General features: G+C 42.9%; 1 pseudogene; it reads left to right on the forward strand.

The window, feature by feature from the left end:
- The window catches only part of LOC115471303, a 101,184-nt pseudogene that overhangs the window by 45,994 nt on the left and 41,657 nt on the right, over positions 1–13,533 (forward strand).

Below are 13,533 nucleotides of genomic sequence, written 5' to 3' on the forward strand. Positions count from 1 at the left end.
TGCAAAAGTTTCAGCTGTTTTAGTCCAGTAAACGTAAGAAAAAATCCACCAGCAAACTGCAGGCACAACTTTTATATAGGCTAGATCTGGAGGACTGTACTTCTTCCATCAGATCAATCATGAAGTATATATTTTCTTAAGCAATAACTGTTTTTCTTTGTTTTTTTTTTGTTCGTTTTTTAATCCTGTGTAGGCAGTGACCATGGACACTTGTGAGAAAGGTCAGTTGACTTCCAGCATGGTGGATGATGTCTTCTACATTGTGAAGAAGTGTATTGGCCGTGCTCTGTCAAGCTCCAGCATAGACTGTCTTTGTGCCATGATCAACCATTCCACCACAGTACTGGAATCTGATTTCAGGTACTGGTTCATGGTGTAAGGAAGAGGGAGATGAGTAACCAAGACGGCAATTTACTAAACCATGCTGCAGTTCACAAACACAATAACATTTAAAAAAATGGAATGTATGTAATTAATTACCTTAGCAAGAAACTGCATGCATTATGTGCAATTTTGTAAGTGTGAAAATGTATGTAAAATAAGGTAATAAGCAGAAGAATCATTCAAATCAGCTCATTACCCTTGTTTGCAAAGATAAATTTCATGTTCTAAAATGCACCAAACTTGGGGCCCTTTTACTAAAGCTTAGTGCACGCTAATGGAATTGGTACACAGTAAAGGCTAAGAAGCCCATAGTATAAAATGGGTTCTTAGCATTTATCGCATGCTAATTCCATTAGTGTCTGCTAAGCTTTAGTAAAAGAGCCCTAAGTTTTGTGCATTTTACAATATGAAATTTAACTTTGTAAACATGGGTAATGAGCTGATTTTCATGATTCTTGAGCATACCTCAGAGATATGTAATTAAGGTTTTTATTTATTTGCATGATAGTATGCAATTTTGCATGTACTTAATTTTCCACATGCAGTATTTTCCACGCCTATATTTAGCCGACCTGAGATCAAACTCACTCATATATATTTACTGATATGCTGCAAGAACCTACGTGGCAATAATAGAAAAATATGTTTTATTTACAAAGGCAAATTATAAAACAGCAAGTAAAATTAGAATAAAAGTTTCCTAAGATAAATATCCAGAATGGCAAAATGTATGAAGGTCAGACTTTTGGATATATGAAAAATAGACCTAATAGGCGACTGGCTTTGCAGGCAAGTTGCTGGTAGTGTTATTCTTCTCAGTGCGTCTTTAATCCATGATCAGGATATCAGCGCTGAGATGAGCGAGATCAGTAAAAGCTGTCTCTGCCCCCCTCCCCAGTGCATCTCACATTTGCTTCTTTTATATTCTTTCTTATCAGTAGTGTTCTTTAAATCATGATAGCATCTTAATCTGTAATTGGTCTGGGTCTGATTGCTAGAGATATTTATTTATTTATTAATGTATTCTTGTATCCCACTGTTATCCAAAAACAAGTTTTGGTTCAAAGTGGCTTACGGTGTGCATTTGGATGGAGTTACATTAGTGTACTACATTTCTGACGTAGGGAGGCTGTCCATAGTTTATGTGGTTAGTTGTAGAATGTTTTGAATAGGTATGTTTTCATAGCCTTTCTGAACAGGAGATAGTCAGTGATACTTCTAATGGCTTTTGTTAATGAGTTCCACCATTTGGAACCCAGGTAGCTGAATCCTGCTATGTAAATGGTTTTGTAAGTTGTGTTTCTACAGTTGGGTAGCTTCTGGTTTCTGGGTTTGCGTTTCTTGGAGATAGTATGGGTCTTGCATGTATTCTGGTGTATAGGAGCCAACTTTTTAAAATTATTGGGGGTGCTAAGCCCAATTTATATAACCCCTTCCTGGACACACACAAGAAACTTTCTCAATGTTGGGGGTGCTCATTCCGAGTAGTATCTTGAAATGAGGGTGCTGGCTTTGAAGATAGTCTTACCTTGGTTGGCAGCCATTAAGGGGCATAATCGAACGGAAACGTCTATCTCCATGGGCGTTTATCTCCGAGAACGGGTCCGTGAAGGGGCGGACCGAAGCGTATTTTCAAAAAACATGGACGTTTATCTTTTTTTGAGCTGGGCATTTTTGTTTTTCAGCGATAATGGAAACCGAAAGCGCCCAGCTCAAAAACGAATAACTCCAAGACATTTATTCGTGGGAGGGGCCAGGATTCGTAGTGCACTGGTCCCCCTCACATGCCAGGACACCAACCGGGCACCCTAGGGGGCACTTTTACAAAAAAAAAACAAGGTAAAACAGCTCCCAGGTGCATAGCACCCTTCCCTTGGGTGTTGAGCCCCCAAATCCCCCTCAAAACCCACTGCCCACAAGTCTACACCATTACTATAGCCCTAAGGGGTGAAGGGGGGCACCTACATGTGGGTACAGTGGGTTTGGGGGGCGGTTTGGAGGACTCCCATTTACCAGCACAAGTGTAACAGGTGGGGGGGGGGGATGGGCCTGGTCCACCTGCCTGAAGTCCACTGCACCCCCAAATAACTGCTCCAGTGACCTGCATACTGCTGCCAGGGAGGTGGGTATGACATTTGAGGGTGAAAATAAAAAGTTGTGAAATGGCATATTTTGTGGTGGGAGGGGGTTTGTGACCACTGGGGGAGTCAGGGGAGGTCATCCCCGATTCCCTCCAGTGGTCATCTGGTCATTTAGGGCACTTTTTGGGGCCTTATTCGTGGAAAAACAGGGTCCAGGAAAAGTGCCCTAAATTCTCGCTAAAAACACATATTTTTTTTCCATTATCGGCGAAAGGCGCCCATCTCTGATCGCCCGATAACCACGCCCCAGTTCCGCCTTCGACACGCCCCCATCAACTTTGTCCGCATCCGCGACGGAGTGCAGTTGAAAACGTCCAAATTCGGCTTTTGATTATACCGCTTTATTCGTTTTTGTGAGATAAACGTCTATCTCCCGATTTGGGTCACAATATAGGCATTTTTCTATTTCGATTATAAGCAGGATTGTAGTTTTTTGAGTAGTGGAGTTCTTTTGTATTTCGACTTTTTGAATATTATTCTCGCTGCTGTGTTTTGGATGGTTTCTAGTGATTTTAGTGCATTCTTGCATCCTACGTATGTTAACCATTGGAATGTATATGATGTCACTTGGAAATTCCTGCGTACTTCTGAATTGACTTGGATGCCTCTTTGAGTCACTGCCACAAGTTATTTTTTGATGTAAGGTAACATGTTCGGGCACATCCTTCTTTAAAATGCAAAGTGTAGCAGAGGTCCTTCAGCACAGGGTTCAGTCTGAAAACATTACAAAGCCAGCATTACAGAAGGATACCAGCTAAAAGTCTGTGACACGCTGAATGTTATGGAAAAAGTGTATGTGTGTGTGGGGGGAGGTTATCCTCACAGTATTGCAGAAATCAGCTGCATGGCCAGTATAGCATTCCTTACCCAACTTCCAACTTTAACTTTTCCTTTCCAGTGGCGTCCAGTCAGAGAGGCTTTTCTTCAAGCTCCTCTTTAGACCCCCAAGGACAGGCTCAGATTTCAGAATCCATAGTGGGAAACAGACTGAAGTGCAGGAGAATGTTTTCTCATTTCCAGCATAGACTGCCTTGACCCCAAGACCTGTGATATCATTTTGGTACATTTTGGGGCATGTCATGGATTACTTGCAGTAGGGCAGCACAAAATGTGACAGTTCCTTTCTATACCTAAACCGCTTTTATTTTGTGCTATTATTTTCAGATATGAGTTTACAAAAGATTAGTATTGTTTAAAATTGAGCAATTTGCAGCATCCATTATCACTGAGTATACTGTCCAGGATGTCAGCTAGTATAATCTATTTTGGTGCGCTCTAAATGTCACTATTAATCCATAGTAACCTAGACACAAAATACTCAATCCCCATGACTTTTCCTTAGCCATTCATTCCTGGAGATGAAGGGATCTTTATACTTGTATAAATCCCTAAGCCAAGGATATCCCGTTATCGTTGACAGTGGAACAGCTGAAAGTACACATATTGGGTATCCGCAAATACTCTGCATTCGCCACACACTGGGAACTGCAATATAAATTTGTCCTCCGGGCATATATTTCCCCACGTCGTGCGTTTCATATGGGAATGTCACCGTGGGGAACGTGCCCGAAGTGTGGAGTGGAGGGGGCCACACTGGGACATATGTTCTGGACTTGCACAGGGATTGTAAAATTCTGGAAAGACTTAACGTTACAGGTGTCTGGAATGTGGAATGCGAGGTGGGACTATGATTTGGCGCTCTTGTTTGGGAGCCCTATTTTAAACTCACTTCCTCCAAAAGGACTGAAAAGATTTGTGCGGAAAGCTATTATAGTGGCAAAACAAGCTGTTTTGGCAGAATGGATATCTGACAGTTACCCCACAGTTCAACAATGGAGGATGCGGATGATTACTTTATTAAGAATGGAACGGATGGGAATTCATGACTTTGCTTCAACAGGAGGGGAGAAACTACAGCAGTGCTGGAGCTCATTCTGCAGTACAATGACCCCAGTGGCAAGGAGCCGTCTGTTGAATAAATAGGCCCAAGAGACACTATTCATTGATGCCCAGACATATGTGCCTGGGAAGTGTTTGTGTGGTATTCAGTAGTTAAACGGGAAATTTGGGGTGGTAGGGGATGGGTTTTAGGGAGGGAAAGGAGATAGAATTGTAAAATTGTAATAATTTGGAAGCATGTAACTTGTGGTGATGTTTACCAATAAAAATGATTGATACATAAATCCCTAAGCCATCCAGTCCTGGAGGTGAAGGCTATTCAGAACTATGTCAGTCCGCAGAGCATACTTGTCCTCATTCAATCCAAGCACACCCTCAAGATGTTCCTAGAAGTGTGTTTGTTATGAAACTGCACATGGACTTTTAGCCCAGAGATAAACAGAGCCATTTGCACATAGACCTGCAGAAATTAGTCTGAAAATTGATCTTCTAGTGGAATTGCCAAGTTAGTCCATTTGGCTGCTTGAAAATAAAGAAGCAAAAAGTTAAGGTGATAATACACTCCAAATTTTAGATCCTTGGGATTTTTTCCAGCTCCAGAATTGGTGTTTGTGCAAGTGTGTATGTATGTACATGAACAGTGAATGGGAGTCATGCGGATCCACATCTAATCTGTTGTTCTCCAGATCATCTGATGTGTGTTAACGGTTTGTACTATTTTTTCCCATCTTCTTCCTCAGGGAAGTTCTGTGTAATAAACTGAGGATGGGTTTCCCAGCTACCACATTTCAGGACTTCCAAAGAGGGGTGACCAGTGCAGTGAACATCATGCAGAGCAGCCTGCAGCAGGGCAAGTTTGACACCAAGGGCATTGAGAGCACAGATGAAGCAAAGCTGTCCTTCTTGGTGAGTGTCAGCTATAAAAGGGTTTAAATCCTGGGAAAGGGCCAGATTTACAGAATACTTTCACTTACATATGCAAGTGAACACTTGCTCACAAAGTTCTAACAGGGCACCTAAGGGCTATTCTGTAATGGCATGTGTAAGTGGCATAACCCATAAATTTTATTTTTTATTTTATTTGTTACATTTGTATCCCACATTTTCCCACCTATTTGTAGGCTCAGTGTGGCTTACATAGTACTGGAGAGGCGTTTGCAGACTCCAGTGTTAACAAATACAAAGTGATGTTGTTGTAAGATAAAGTTCATGTGGTACAGCCACATTAGGGAATCGAACAGCGGAAGAGTTATGTTATGGTCATTGCGTACTTTAGTTTTGTTGTGAGGTTGTTGTGTTGTAAATACAAGGGGAGCATGCACATGGGCAGAACACCCACAGGAAATGGGTAGAAATCACAGCTGCACACGTAACTTACAGAATACTGTAAGTTATGCATGTCCATGACTTTAGTTATACCATAAACTTGGCTGGTGTAACTGCAGGCACATAAATGTAAAGCAAACCAATACTGGTTAATCTAGTATTTTATAACAGAATCTGGGTGCCCAGATGCTATTACAATAGGGGTGGGCAACTTTATACACAGAGGGCAGCATGAGTATCAGTACTATCCCTGGCGGGCCAACTGAAATGTACAGAGCTCCATAGACCACCTGTAATAATTAAGTAAAAAAAAAAGTAAATTATAGAAACAAACTGCTAATAAAACACTTGCAAAATACAGTATTTAAAATCACCAGAACTCTGGTTAATGATTTTTCTGTGTATACTTTCCATGGTCTCGCAGGCTCATAAAATTCAGTGGCGGACTGCAGGTTGCCCATCCCTGTATTACAGTGGCGTAGCCAGACTGCCAATTTGGGTGGGCCTGAACCCAAAGTGGGTGGGCACAAAATTTTCTCTCTACCCCCCTCCCCCAGCAAAATTTAGTCACACTTTTCAGTGAGCTTTCAGAGGCCAAAACCTCCTGCCTCAGGTCAATATAATGCTGTTACGATATCCTCTCCTGACCTAAGGAAGGAAGTATTGGTCTCTGAAACTTTATTAACACAGGTACCATATTACTTTATCCTAAATTAAAAATAAAATTATTTTCTTTACCTTTGTTGTATGGCCATTTACTTTTTCTCATTGTGTTGCTCCCAGTCTCTAGATTCTGCTTTCCTTCGTCTTTCTCTTGCCAGGGTTTTCCTGTCCGTTCATCACCTATGGCTTTTCATCTTTTCCTCACCCTTGTTCTCCACATGCCCCTTCCTCTTATTCTCCAGTCTTTCCCTACTCTGTCCCTCTCCTCTTTCCATCCAGCAGCTCCCCTCTTTCTCTCCCCTCCTTCCAGTGTCTCCCCTCTTTCTTTTGCATCCAGCGTCTCCTTTTTCTCCTACCCTTCCATCCAGTGTCTTCCCTCTTTCCTCTCCTTATCCTTCCACTCATCTACCCTCTCTCCTGATCCTTCCAGTCTAGTGTCTCTATCTCCCCTCTCCTTCTATCCAGTGTCTATCGTCTAAAACTACCCTTTTCTGTTCAGTCTGCTCCCCTCTCCACATCCTTCTAGTTTCTCCCCTTTCTCTCTGCATCCTATCATCCATCTCCCCTCTTTTCTCTCCCTATCCTCCTGTCCGCAGCTTTCTCCCTCTAGGTCCCTTCTTCCTCTCCTTCCTTGTCCAGCAGCTCTCCCCCCTTCCTCCTCTCCCTCCCATGTCCAGTAGCTCTCCTCCCTTCCCACCACATCCCTCCCATGTCCCAGCAGCTCTCCCTTCCCGTCAGTCCCCTCCTCCTCTCCCCCCCATGTCCCAGACGCTCTCTCCCTTCCCTCCAGTCCCTTCTTCCTCTCCCTCCCATGTCCCAGCAGCTCTCTCCCTTCCTCCAGTCCCTTCTTCCTCTCCCTCCCATGTCCAGTAGCTCTCGCCCCATCCAATCCCCTCCTCCTCTCCATCCCATGTCCAGCAGCTCTCTCCCTTCCCTCCAGTCCCTTCTTCCTCTCCCTCCCATGTCCAGTAGCTCTCTCCCATCCAATCCCCTCCTCCTCTCCATCCCATGTCCAGCAGCTCTCTCCCTTCCCTCCAGTCCCTTCTTCCTCTCCCTCCCATGTCCCAGCAGCTCTCTCCTTCCCTCCAGTCCCTTCTTCCTCTCCCTCCCATGTCCCAGCAGCTCTCTCCCTTCCCTCCAGTCCCTTCTTCCTCTCCCTCCCATGTCCAGTAGCTCTCTCCCATCCAATCCCCTCCTCCTCTCCATCCCATGTCCAGCAGCTTCTCTCCCTTCCCTCCAGTCCCTTCTTCCTCTCCCTCCCATGTCCAGTAGCTCTCTCCCATCCAATCCCCTCCTCCTCTCCATCCCATGTCCAGCAGCTCTCTCCCTCCCATGTCCAGTAGCTCTCTCCCATCCAGTCCCTTCTTCCTCTCCCTCCCATGTCCCAGCAGCTCAGCCATTTTCCCTCCAGCCCGCCCATCCACAACCTTCCCGCTGCCCTTTTGTCCCGTGGAGGCAGCGTTTCCTTCCTGCCCTGTCTTTTCCCCAAGCTCCGCTGCATCGCCCCAAGTGGAATCCTTCTTCTTTTCGGCCTCCCCCACCGCGTTCATCCGGCCCTAACAGGAAGTGCATCAGAGAGGGCCAGAATGAATGCGGGGGAGGAGCGAAGCTGCCTGTGTGAACGGCAGCGCAGCGTGACGGCCAAAAAGAAGAAGGATTCCACTTGCAGGGACGATGCAGCGGAGCTTGGGGAAAAAGACAGGGTAGGTCGGAAGGAAACGCTGAACGCTGCCTCCGCGGGACAAAAGGGCAGCGACAGCGTGCGAAGGATGGGCGGGCCTGGAGGGAAAATGGGTGGGCCTGGGCCCGTCCAGGCCCACCCGTGGCTACGCCCCTGCTGTATTATAGAATAAGTTGTCACTATGCATCCTTGGGGAACCTAAGTGGAGAAGCCAAGTTTAGAATTGTCCCCTATGGCCAGATTCTGTAAATGGCAAATCTAGACATATCAAAAAAAACAAACCCTGTAGCACTATTCTATATAACGTACCTGAAGTTAGGCACATTGTATAGAATAGGCATAGGGCTGGGGAACACGCCTACATTTAGGTGTGGCCATATATACACCACTGAAAACCTGGTGTAGATACCTGTGCCTAAATGTAGGCCTGTTCCCCAAAATCCTATAACACACGTAAATTTGAGTAGCGTCCTTGACACACCCACACTCCTTCCATAGTCATGCTCCCTTTTCTGCTACGCATGTTAGAATTTACGTGCATCTCTTTTTAGAATACGCCTATAAAGTTTGCCTAAATTCCAGTTCTTGCCAATTAGTGATAATTGGTTATCGGCCAATTATCACTGATTAGCTCATTACTTAATTAAGTAGCGTGTGTAAATTGGGCACACACCTAATTTGAGTGCTACTCACCACTTATATAGAATCCAGGGGTATATGTATAATTGTTTCCAGGAGTGGAGAATGGGTGGAATGGAAGCAGTATTGGCATCAATACATATGTTATATTTTCTAAGCCACTTAGTTTTTTAGGCGGGGTACACATTTTAAAAAATAAATAAATATATTATAAAATACACACATGTGTGCAATCTCCACTGACACATACACAAACTTCCAAACTTGCTCCTGCTTCAGAGTAGGTGTAATTGTGTGCAGAACTCTTCAGAGAGTCTGTTGTGTGTGGACACACACATATTTTGTTGTCTTTCCTTCCTAGCTGTCATGTTATACTGTTGGATACGTAAGGCACAACACTTGAAATTATCTCTGCAAGGACTGAGCCCAAAAGGCAGCTGCTTCACTGGACTCATTTGTGGAGAGAACCTGAAAGAGTATACATAACATTTAAAATGCCTCTTTGCCCCTAACAGCTAGAATAATAATTTGTGCATTGTAGCCAGCCTTTCTAGAAGATGCTCAACATGACTTACAGTATTATTAAAATTCAAGTACAATAAATCTGTGTTCAAGGAGCTTATAATCTAAGTATGTACCTGAGGCAACAAAAGATAAAATTACTAGGTAAAGGTCACCTGAAACATCAGTGAGAAAAGTGAGATTTGAAGCCTGATTTCACTGTTTCTCAGCCCATTATTGCCTTAGCCACTAGGCTACTCTGGGTGCCCCAGGATTATCTTCCAAAAATTGGTTCCTGAGCTCTGGAGAAAAGATTGCATCTGCTTGTCAGTGGGTGACCTTTTCTGTCTTCATTCACAGGTTTCCTTGAATAACGTGGAGGTGTGCAGCGAGAACATTAGGACACTCAAGAAGACATTAGAGGTACAATACCTGGACTGTTTAGGGTGCAGCTTGTAGTATTATCCCTACTCAGATTTCAGACTAGATGTCTGTGTGCTGATCCACTGGGGTGTCTGTTTTCAGTGCTTAGTCAAGGGGAAGTGATCATGGGCTGTGCCAGTAAATATTGTATTGATTGTTTGGTACTGGACTGTCTCTGTGTACAATCTGTTAGGTATACTGTGATGGTCTCATAATCCTAGTACAGGTAAGTGTGGCAGCACATGTTTGCCAGTCCATAATGAGTATACATGAGAGACATTTCATAGACTGGAGACCAGTAAGAACATAAGAAAAACCATGTTGAGTAGACCAACGTTCATAGAGCCAGCATCCTATGTCTGACAGGAATCAGTCAGGGTCACAATACCCGTCAGATTCTCAAAGATAGATCCATGTCTCATAATTATTTCTAGTGATGAGTAATAGCTTTCCCAAGTCTGCCTGGCTAGTAATGGTTTATGGACTTTTTCTCCAGTAAATTGTTCAGACTTCTTTTGAATCCCACTATGTTAGTCACCTCGACCACATCCTCTGGCAGCAGATTCCACAGCTTAGTTATGTGCTGCATGGAATAAAATTTTCATACTATTTGTTTTCAGTATGTGATCATTTCATTTCATTGAGCATCCTCTTGTGTTTTTTGAAAGGTTAAACAGCTGTTCTCTATTTAACTGTTTAGCTCACTCAGGGTTTTATAAACTTCTATCATATCCCCTCTCAGTTGTCTTTTGACCAAAGTGAAGAGGCCAAGCTTGTATTGCTTTTCTTCATAAGGAAGGTATTTCATCCCCTTATCATTTTTAGGCCTTTCTCTAAATCATTTCTAGTTTTGCTATACCCTTTTGAGATGGGGGCGATCAGTACTGCACACAGTACTCAAGATAGAGTCACACCAGGGTATGCAGGGCACTATGATATTCTTAGTTTTGTTATTGATTTTAGATTTTTGTGTTCATTATGATGACCTGAAAACCCAACTAAGTAGGTATACCTTCAGCGAGAGTTGGGAAATACTGAACTTCGGAGTGAGAGCTTTATTCAGATGGTACCTTGATCCAAGTTCTGTATGCCAGTCATACTATAGATTTTGGTGTAGGTCTTGTGTTGTCTGTGGTGATACACCAGTACTTCTATTATAGTTACACTGGTTTGTTTTGGATTTATTTTTTAATTTCTGTAAGCCTCCTTTTTAGCTGCCCGTGCTGTAATCATACTTTACATGTTTGGTGGAATTTCAGATTCACTCTCAAATTTAGCTTCTGTAAAACACTGTAGCCAGATTGATTTAAAAAAAAAAAAGACAAAGTTTGATGTTTTCCCACTTTTGATCGAGGCCTTTTGGCTCCCATTTCAGGCATGGGTTATTTTCACTTTAGCCTGCTTTATTTTTAAATTTTTAAATTGTATGGCTCCGGATAGCCCATCAGCTCTGCTCTCTTTACCCTCTTTACAATCACTCTAGATTGAGGGACTGCTATTCTTTGCTTTTAACTTCCTTCAAGTTAGTTCATTATAAAAGAATTTTAGAACCATCTTTCTCTTACAAAGCAATTTTATTTATTTATGCATTCTTGTATGCCACTATTTTCCAAAAACAAGTTTCGGTTCAAAGTGGCTTACAATTTACAATTAGGTGAAGTTACAGTTGTGGTTTTTTTTTTTCAGTTAGAAAGTGGTGTGACCATCTTTAGCTTGTATCTTCAGCTATAGAAGTTTTGGAAAAAATAGGTCTTCATTTCTTTTCTGAACTGTAGATCATTTGATATGCTTCTTGTGGCCATGGGTATTGAGTTCTACCATTTCAAGCCCAGATGTTTCTGCAGTTGGATAGGTAGAGAAGTAGGTAGCCTCTGATTTATGGGCTTGCATTTCTTGGGATAATTCGATCAGATCTAGCATATATTCTGGAAAATTCTAAATAGTATTATGTAAATGAGGGTACTAATTTTGAAGAGTGGTCTTGCCTTGATTGACAGCCAGTGAAACATTTCAAGCTTTGGGGTTGCTCTTTGTATTTGGACTTTTTAAATATCAGTCTTGCTGCCATGTTTTGGATGTTTTGCAGTGATTTTAAACATAAACATAAGAGTAGCCATACTGGGTCAGACCAATGGTCCATCTAGTCCAGTATCCTGTTTACCAAGTGGCCAAGCCAGATCACAAGTACCTGGCAGAAACCCAAATCGTGGCAACATTCCATACTACAAATCCCAGAGCAAGCAGTTGCTTCCCATGTCTGTCTCAATAGCAAACTATGGACTTTTCCTCCAGGAATTTGTCCAAAACGTTTTTAAACCCAGATACGCTAACCACTGTTACCACCTCCTCTGGCACAGAGTTCCACAGCTTAACTATTCATTGAGTGAAAAAATATTTCTTCCTATTTGTTTTTAAAGTATTTCCATGTAAATTCCTCGAGCGTCCCCTTGTCTTTGTATTTTTGGAACGAGTAAAAGACTTCTACTCATTCTACAACACTCAGGATTTTATAGATTTTACTGTGCTTTCTTTACATCCTGCATATGCTGCATTACAATAGTCTAGTTTAGACAAGATCATCGATTGCCCTATTAGCCAGAATGATTGTCTAGGAAAGTAGTCTCTAATCTTTCTCAGTTTCCATAGTGTTCTGAAGCATTTTGATGTGTCTGCTGATACTTGACTGTCTAGGGATAGATTAATGATTCCCAATATTTTTAGTTGCTTTTCAATTTGGTATGTTGATTGTTGATTGTAAATTTTTCGTAGGATGTGGGGTTGTGTAGGCTGGATAGAACCAGGAATTTGGTTTTGTCTCTGTTCAGTTTGAGTTTGAAGATTGTAGCCCAGCTTTCCGTGAGGTCCAGGCCTTGTTTAACCTTGTCTATTATTTCTGTGATGTTATGGTTAAAAGGTATGTAGATGGTGGCATCATCTGCGTATATGCAGGGGCGATAGGAGCAGTTGCATAAGGGCCCCGTGGCACTTCCTCCTGCTCCTGCCATTCGGTCCTCACCTGCCCGCCCTCAGCTTTCTGACAGCCCTCCTTTCATTCCAGCCGCCCTGCATTTAAAAAGTCGCAGTGGCAGCAGTGAAAGTAGCAAGCTTGCCTCTAGCCTTCCCTTCTCTCTCAGTGTCCCGCCTTTCTCTGATGCAATTTCCTGTTTCCACGAGGGCGGGACACTGAGAGAAAGGAAGCCCAGAGGCGAGGAGATGCAGCTGTCTGATCTTTGTCCTTGAACCCCTTCTAGAATGCTGATAGAACCTGAATATAATCTCAACCAATAAGTATCTATTGTTTGTATCATGTGATTTATGATGTAAACCTGTTGACATGTAACCTTTTGCCAATAAAATAGGACAGAAGACCTATGGGAGTGGAGACAGTTCTGGGTGCGCTCATTGTCATTACATGGGACCCAAACTCTCTTCCAAAGGCCTTTGCTATTTATTTATTTTTATTTATTAGTGGTGTGCGGATTTCTTTCCTTTGGCCTCCTGGAGATGGGAGTAAAGAGCCAGATATGTAACCTGCTCTGTTGAGGTCTTAGGCAATCAAGAGGGAAAAGCTGAGATAAACTAGCAGCCTTCAGGTGCTATAGTAAGTATGTTAGGGTTGGTCTGAAATGGAGTTCCTTTGCCGGACTGACATTGGTTAGATGAATTTTCTAAGCCAACCTCTTTTGGGACTCTGAAGTGTAAGGATTGGAAAAAGTGACTGTGGCTCTTCTAGGGGTCAAGTAGGGCACCTCTGTGAGTGGAACTCACATTGGCTAGGTGAAGCTCCAAGACAAGCAAGTTCTTCAGCCAGAAGAAGAAGCAGGAGCCAGGGGAGCTGGATGTGCTGGTAAAAGCCAGGACTGAAATTCCAGTCTC

Source organism: Microcaecilia unicolor, chromosome 5, assembly GCF_901765095.1.
Source record: "Microcaecilia unicolor chromosome 5, aMicUni1.1, whole genome shotgun sequence".
Lineage (NCBI taxonomy): Eukaryota > Metazoa > Chordata > Amphibia > Gymnophiona > Siphonopidae > Microcaecilia > Microcaecilia unicolor.